Source organism: Sciurus vulgaris (genome assembly GCF_902686455.1).
Source record: "Sciurus vulgaris genome assembly, chromosome: 4".
Taxonomy (NCBI): Eukaryota; Metazoa; Chordata; class Mammalia; order Rodentia; family Sciuridae; genus Sciurus; species Sciurus vulgaris.
Window position 1 is genome coordinate 112,009,621 of NC_136464.1, and position 9,315 is coordinate 112,018,935.

Genomic DNA, 9,315 nt, shown 5'->3' on the forward strand with positions numbered 1-9,315 from the left:
TTTACACATGAATGCATCACATATGCAGATAACCTCAAAAGGTTACCTCTGCTTAGCTGATATGATAGGATTCCCAAAGTATCCTTCGGGATTTGAGAGAGTGATGTGTAATTCAAATATATGAGGAATAGGGGACATCTGAAAGAATAATATGAGAGCTGGGAAGGTAGCTCAGTGGTAGAAAACTCGCCTGTTCAGCTAGAAGCCCTGGATTCCATCCTCAGAAAAGCAAAAACAAACTCAAAAAAGAAAGACCAACATGATGTAAAGGCACAGATGAATCAATTGTCTGGGAACCTTAGAGGAAGATCAGATAGTATCCCTCATTTGGAGCAGAGGGTAGGTGTGTAATTACTGAATAGAAGGTCACTTGAAAGTCCTTCCTTATCATATTAAATATTCTCATTTTTCCATAACATGGACTTTATGTAAAGAAATTATAGAAGATTTCAGTGGAATGTTGAGTAGTACCAAATTTTGAAGAAACTTGCACATAAAATAGTTTATACATTATCTGAATATCAAGGAGAAATCACTGAAGGATTTTGAGCCAGAAAGTTTAGACAGTACAACTTTAAAAAACTTTAGTCAATAATGGTGTCCAACATTACTTAAAGAAAAATGGTTGTACCTGTAAGGATAGATCCAAAGGAAACTCATAAGTATGATAAAAAATCAATATTAAAATGTCAGAGAGAGGTGTCAAAGATGACTCCAAGGTTTTGAATATATGTATTAATTGGGAGAAAACAAAAACTGTTCTTATCTACAAAGAACACAGAAACTAGTACAATTGGCATTTGTATGCAAGCATTCTACAACCATGAATTCAACTGTCAGCCAAAAATGTTTGAAAAATATAACAATACAACAATAAAACCCAACAATAAAAATGATACAAACAAAATAACACAGGATTACATCTATTTACATTCTATCTACATTGTATTAGGTATTATAAGTAAACTGAGATGATTTAAAATACACAGGAGGGTATGTATAGGTTATATGCAAATACCATGCCATTTTATATTATGGACTTGAATATTCTCAGATTTCGATGTCTACTGGAGGGTCTTGGAATGAATTCCCCATGGATACTGAGGGAAGACTATATGATAAAAGCAAATTATTGTAAATACTCAAGATAAATTCTTGATTACACATGGTTGGGTAAACATTTACAAAATGAAAAATGGAATACTTTCCTCTCTCACTAGAAAGCAATTTTTACTTTATATTCCTCGGAAGATATATTTTCTGCTTCTATAATTTTTCTAAATAAATCTTTGGAAATCAAGTCTCTGTGAAGCTCTTACATCCACAGTCTCCTACTTTAGATTATGAAAGTCATGGAATCCCAGCAGCCAGGTACTTTCCCAGCTGTTCTTTCTCAGCACCTCAGGATGTGGTATTGGGCCACACATCACTTAGGAATAGCCTTTACTTCCTGTGATATTAGCTCTCCTGATTCTAAGACAAAAACAGATGTTCAACCAGAAAAAGAAGGGAAAAAAAAAAAAGAGGCGTAGGAGTATGTTTCCTCAGACTCTTCCATTTGTACTGACCTCTATCGCAGACAGACTTTGCTTGTTCCTGACAGGCCCATGGGCTCCAAGCTTTTAAGGCAATGAGCTGATGAGTCAGGAATCTTGACCAAGGACTCCTTCACCAAAGACATATTTCAACGAACACCGTACTTTCCCCCAACTTCTTCTTTGTCTAACTTTTTAGTTTGGTATAGACTATTTGTTCTTGATCAATAGAAAATTAAGTCTTTGCTCCATATCAGCACCAAATATACTTAATAAGAGAGTTAATGGTGAGAGATATGTTCTATTAATTCTCTTTACCTTCCTTTTCTGCCCAATGTTATAATCCAATTTATTATCCATCTAGTAAATTGATAATAAAAGGTATGAGCAATTATTTAGAACCACCAAATACAGAGGAAGGCCTGGAAAACAGAATTATCCAGGTGCATGGCATTTTTTACCTACTACTTCTACGTGTTCTTAAAAGAGTACTTATAGGATGCGAGCGGGGGCAGTGTCACATGCCTGTAATGCCAGCAGCTCCAGGAGGATCACAAGTTCAAAGCCAGCCTCAGCAAAATGAGATACTAAGCAACTCAGAGACCCTGTCTCTAAATAAAATACATAATAGGGTTGGGGATGTAGTTTAGTGGCCACATCCCAGGTACCAAAAAAAGAAAAAAGAAAGAAAGAAAAAGTAATTAGAATGACAAAAATTGTTGCTAAAATTTAAGAAGAAATCATAGGACTGGTGTTGTGGCTCGGTGGTGGGACACTTGTCTAGTATGTTTGAGGCACTGGGTTCAATTCTTGGCACCATAAATAAATAAATAAATAAATAAATAAATAAATATCCATTGACAACTAAAAACTTTTTTTAAAAAAAGAAGAAATCATATGGTGAATAGTAATATGCATTTGAGGATTAAACAAGTGAGCAAGTTAGAGATGTATGTAGTGCTAAAATATTCCCCTAGGAGGCAGTCAAATAGAACAAGAAGTCAAATATGAAAGAAGTGAGAGGCAGACAAAATACACGCACATGTAATAGTAGCTCCCAAAGAGGAAAACAAAGAGAGTGGAGGGGAAAAATCAAAGTAACATTGCAACTCAAGTGTCCTAAACTGAAGAAAAATTCTTTAAACTAGACTTGTATGTACTTTTAATATATTGCCAAAAAATGGAAATTTAAACCAAAGAATTTGTAAAGTAAGTTCATCTTCTTAAACACATACAACAGAACTCAACAAGCCACATTTTTACTTCATCAAAAATGTTAGAAAATGGCTGGGTGCAGTGGCACATACCTATAATCCCAGAGGTTCAAGAGGCTGAAGCAATAGGATTGCAAGTTCAAAGCCAGTCTCAGCAACTAAGGCCCCAAGCAATTTAGTGAGATCCTGTCTCAAAATGAAAAAGGGCTGGGGATGTGGCTCAGTTGTTTAGTAGTTGAGCACCCCTGGGTTCAATCCCTGATACAAAAAAAAAAAAAAAAAAAAGAAAAAAAAATGAAAGAAAGAAAATGTAAAGAACTTTAAGAATAAAAAAAGTTACATAATTACAAATAGGAATGATTCATAAATGACAAGAGATTATTACTTGTAATTTTTCATGAAAGTTTAGCCTTTGGAAGGTAAATAGGTCATAACAGTGAAGACCTCATGAATCAAGATTAGTGTCCTTATAGGAAAGAGCCAGAGAGCTGGCTAGTTCCATATAAAACCTCATTGCATAAGTGTAAATCCAAACTTTCTTTCTTGAACACAAAAGATGATTCATAATGTGTCCCCAGATTATTTTCTAACCTCATTTCCTCTCAACTCAATTCATGCACTTTACATCCCTATGACAATAAACTTGTCACAATTCCTTAGTGTATGAGTGAGAATGGGTCTCCCTCTGGAATACTGAATTTAGTGGAGTGAGTTTCAAAGTTATATGTAAGTGATACAATGAAGCATGTCCAAAGGGATGTTATTGGTGTGAAGACTCTTTAGAGGGCTGTGGGATTCAACAACCATATCAAATGGGCACCAAGAGACAGGGAAGGTAGCAGGGAGGGTGAATGTGAGCCAAGCACATTACATTGATGTACAGAAATGTCATGATGAAATCCATTAATGTGTACAATTAATATATGCTACTAATGATAATTTTAAAATTTTACAAAGAAAAAAGAGGCAGGGAAAGGATGATTCTAGAAGTTTCAAAATTAGGAATAAAAGGTTACTTTCTTAAAATATAACTATAATTTGAAAGAAAGATATGTCCTATGAAGTTACAAAAGTAAAATGAAAGCAGGATCAATATAATAAATAGGATTATTTTTAAGTATCCACGAATGATATATAACAATCCCTGTCTGGTCAAGACAGCACCTCTGTCCAAACTAAACAGTAGTAAGACCAGTTTTGAACAGAGCAGAGATGGCTAGAATGCTCAGTACCAGTGTGAAAAGTAATGGGGGAGGGCTGACCTGAGAGACAAATAAATCCAGTTCATAGTAAAGTGAGGCGAATATCATTACCAAAATATACAGCTAGAAGAAAGGTCAATAATTAAAACCGTCTATGCTTTAGAACAAGTCCGTATACTTCAATGTATTTCAAAGCTAAAAAGGCAATAAATGATGTAGTCAGAATGAGAGGGAGAACCCAGGCACACCAGGTAGGTTCCAGGGTCAGGAGAACTGGAAAAGGAATAGAGACACACCACAGGGGAGACAACACAGAATGTTCTTCCCATTCATCCAGGGAGGATATGTCAGGCTGTCCATCTCCTTCTTCAGGGAGTGTGACAGTCCAAGATAATGTGCTATCACCCAGTTTCCAGACCTGTAAAAACCTTAACAGAATTATATTTTTTAAAAGATACTAGAAATAAAAGAAAGTCCTAAAATAGAGTAAAAATTTTTTTTTTTTTTTTTTTTTTTTTTTTTTTTTTTTTTCCTTCATCAGGGTGGGTAGAAAAAGCAATACTAACATAGTGCTATTTTGAGGAATCCTGAGCTCTGGGCACATAAAGCAGACAGTAAGTGAGTTTGTTTATAGTGAAGGATACGACCAGCCCTGCCCCCAACAAATACCTACATGGAGCTTGATAAGACAGTTCCTACAGATCAACATTTTATTTGTGATCCAAATTAGGACATAAACACTGCATTCTAGAAATCATAATATTCCTACTCAATGCATTATTTTCAGATGATTTACTTTTAAAGTCATGAGCTTAGCTATAGAAGAAATGGCCCCATAACATATATTCTTATATAAGCTGCTCTTGTATAAGGACTAGATATAATAAATGCCCCCAAATGGTAGAGCTATTAGTCTCATAATTTTTTCCTGGATTTCAAAATATTTTTAAAAAAATGTTCTGTCTTTTGGACCAAGAACCTAAGATTATATTTAAATGATTGCTACTTGATATGGTAGGATTTTTTTAAAGTGTGATAAATTGTAGCAAAGGAAGTGGTGTTGCTGTTGGAACAACCATTTGAACTTGAGAAGGAAAGTCCTGATTGTGCAACTCAGTTCCAACTGCAGGTGCAGGGAATAAGAAGCTGTTCTGCACAAACAGAATTTTTACAGCACAGAACTAATCAAGAGAGGAATAAAATCATAGTTGGCACCAGCATTGACTGCTGAGATGGCTAAAATGAAGTTCCACCACCATAGGGACCACCTTAACTGCATGACACTCTAATGAAAGAATCACAGCTGGATGGGACACTAGGGTCATGGAGGCCAGGCCAGAGTCCAATTTAAGAATGTCCCTGACAGATGGCCTGTGCGGCTCCAGCCAGAGGTCAGTACCTTAGAAAATAGCCCTGTTCACTTTTAGACATTTCTAGAAGTTAGTTTTACTTAACCTTATACCAAATTTCTACCATTAGACATATATCTCTTGGTCCTAGTTTTGTCACATACCAAAGACCTAAAATATCTTCTACTTCCACAGGATAACTCCATACATATTTTGCTGTATCTATCATATCAAGCCTTCCCGTCTTTGGGCTAAACATTCTCTGTTTTTTTTTAGGCTATTTATTTCACATTTGGCAAATTTCCCAGAATTTTCAAAATCTTTTGTCTTCTTTTGCTAGACAAGTTTGCCCTTCCAAAACCTGCCACAAATTGTGGCATCATAGATAAGCATTGTAGTTAGCAGTTAATTGATTAGCAAAAATGACAGAACTACTAATTCCTATATTTTAAACTATAAAGCGATGATAATTAGCCTAAAAGTAGAAGAAAAAGGCCTGTTACCATTCAGTCATTGTTGGATATTAAGTTATGAAAACATAATAAAAATATTTTGTACTGAAAATTATTCCAAGTACAATTGATTTTTAAAAATGTTTACCCTATAAGTTTAAATCACAAGCATTCCACTCACACTTGCAGTAAAATGATAAAATATTTTGACTTAAGTTTAAATAGCAAACATGCAAGTGGATATGAAAAAGCATAAGATTTTATGGAGGTAGATTAACAAAACAAATGTAAAAATAACCTTTTGCTCAGAAAAGCCAAATATTATAAATACACTGAATGTCCTGAGAATATTTATAATGAATGCATCTCATCTAATGTTCCCTATGGAACTTTTTAAGGATTTTAACAAAGTATTTCTAAAGTTCATTGAAAGAACATGTGGCTAGAAATAAGCAAGGCATTTTAGAAAAGAGAATGAATGAGAGCTGTTCTACCAGGTATTCAGACATATGATAAAACTTAATGTAAAAAGCAGGAATTATGTCTATAGAACACAGAAATAAGAATTCATAGCCCCAAATCAGATAATGCATTGTACTAGAACAATAAGAATAAAATCATAGGTTTTCCATCAGAAATCAGTGGAAAGAATATTAGCCTAGAAAAATTGGAACCTTTACTCATTTCTTATGGGATTATAAGATTGGCACAGTCTTTCTAGAATGAATTTTGGCAATACTTAGCAAATCTTTTTTTTTTTTTTTTTTTTTTTTAATTCTGCATTTTGACATAGCAAATTCCTGTGTAGAGAAGCCCTAAGGAAAAAGTCAGACATTTAGACTGGGAATAGCACAGAATAAGTTATTTACAAGAGGGGGGAAAAAAAAAAAAAAGAATAGTGGAAGAAATTAAAAGGTTATATCCATTTATTGATAAATGAGCAGTAGTTTCAATAAGAAGCAACCCCTCCAGATACAATGCTGTAGATCTGAAATAATTTGTTCTGTATATAAAGTACAAAGCAAGTGTTCCTGATTACGGATGGCTCTCCACTAATTTGGAATTTAGGACCCTTGCTCTTTCTGACTTGTGACTCTGCTATTTCTAAACCATGGTTTCCGGTGAAACCAATCAGTCTCTTTCTGCAAAAGGCAAAAGCCCTTGGAGTAGCTTCTGAATGAGGTGTCATGTGTCAGGCCTGTTCACATTTCAGTCGCAGGGACTGCTTGCACAGCACTCATAACTGTTCAGGGAGGCTGGGAACAACAGCTGAGCTAGATCCCCTAGGTGAATGAAAACTGTTTGCCAAACAACTGTTTTTGTAACTGCCACAGGCTCTTCTTGTATCTTCGAATTGTACCTTTCTTTCCAGAGAATATACCCACCCCTCTCCTCCAGAGAAATAGGAAAACCAACCAAAATGCCCATTTTAAAGCCTAGAAACTCTAAATGAAGGACAGGTCTCTCCATCACATCTGGAATGAGGTTCCCATATCTCCAGTGACCTGAGAACTAAAAAGACCAATTATTTCTTGCTTTCCAATCTCCTTTTCTCCATGGAACCAATTCATTTTGTTCAAGTGAGAAATTTATTAGAACTGTTGCCCAAATCCCTTTTCAGTCTTCCTTTACTATCTGGGATACAGAGCAACAGTTTTTTAATCTTTTAAGCCCTTCCTATCGCAACACTCCCTGTTATAAGATCTCTCCTTCTGCACTAGCCTAAATTCATTTCTATCACAATAATTTTCAGTAATGCTTATGCTTTTTCTTGCTCTTTAAAATTTTTTTTCTTTGCTCAGTGATTAATAAATTTAATTCCATTCTATGGAGTTCCATGCTATGATTGCTTACTGGCATTATGTTTTTGATATATAACATAACCACAGGTTTTGGATTTTTTTTTTTTTTTCCAACTCAAAGGCACTAAAACTAGCACTTCCCCTCATCATGACTCTTTTCCCTGCTTCTCTGTAATAGCGAACTGGGTACTCTGCCCATTCTCCAATCTTCACCTTCCCAAGAATTCTTAATTGGAGAACTTTAGGATTCCTTTATTATTTCTGTAAAGAAATTTGCCATCAATTTTTTTTTTTTCTGAAGAGATATTCTTTAGTTCTTGATATCTTACTTCATTTAGACCCAGTTTTTCACTGTTTCTAAAAGGTAGTATGTACTTTGGTGATGTGATAAGTCCTTGTTCAAATAGAGTTAGGAAGAGCATTATTTGGCTTTGATCATTTCAGTAATTTCAGACAGAAATTTAAATAAAAACAACTTCCTCAACCAGAAGTATATGGTATGATTTCTAAAACTTTGCCTATCTGAAATTCTCTTTTTGTTGCTTTTGTATATGAAAGATTACTGAAATGACTAGCACATTCTTGAATCTTCTGTACTTTGTATCATTCATTACCCAATTATATCTAATTTTGTAGAATCTGAAGTTAGATTTATTTTCACTCTCTTTATATATATATGCAGGGTTTTGTTATTATTTTTGTTTTTGATTGAATATTTGAAGTTCCAGATTTTCTCCAGCATGATAAAAGGAAATAGATCTACTCCCATTATCATATTTCTGCATGGATCCATCAAAGAGAAGTGTCAACCAGCTCTGATGTCATCTCAATGAAACTTTCTGGAAATAATTTCTGCCATTCTCTCTGCCCTTTGTCACTCTCACCCATTGAAAAGGCAGCTCAAAACACTGCAGAGAACTTGGCATCCTTTGTCTCCTCTGCTGACTGGGAATTGTATATAGAAGTCCATTACTCACCTGTGTCATGTAGGAGAACAATTGGTTTTGCTCTTTTGTAGGGGCCTGGCTATAAAAGTGAAATTTGTTCCTTGATTTCCACTTCACCTGATAATCTCACCAGGGTAGGATCTGCCCCTTTTACAAAGAAAAGTCTGGGGGTGTCCGGCTGTCAAACTATAACTGAGTGTATGAATTTATCTTGAAAGGAAGTTGTAAAACACCTACTATAAGTCTAAGCTGCTTTCTCCAATCAGGAAACAATTTGGTTCAATTTTAATGCATCTATTTATCTATTATCTATTGCATCTATTTCAATAGTTAAGAAATCAAAGGAAGGCAGAGATATGACAAAAAAATAAATAAATAAAAGGTCCAATACACACCCCCAACAGAGATTAATCTGTTTTTATCTACTTGGGTTCTTAGGGAATTCTTTTTCTCTGTGCATGAGAACTTGATATGTAGAGACCAATTTTGGTCTTGCTTTTTGTTTGGGAGACAGGTTTTGGTATACACACACACACACACACACAGTGTATGTGTGTATATATATATATACATATACATAAATACGTGTATAGATATATGTATATATACATATCTAATGTACATGGTCTCTTTTGAAAAGAGAAAGTTACTTAAAATAGGACTAATTTCAGATGAAGAATTACATGTCTTTTTAAAATTTATTTTGATTCATTGTACACAAATCAGGTACAACTATTGTTTCTCTGGTTGTACACGAAGTAGAGTTACACCATTTGTGTAATCGTACATGTACATAGGGTAATGATGTTTGTCT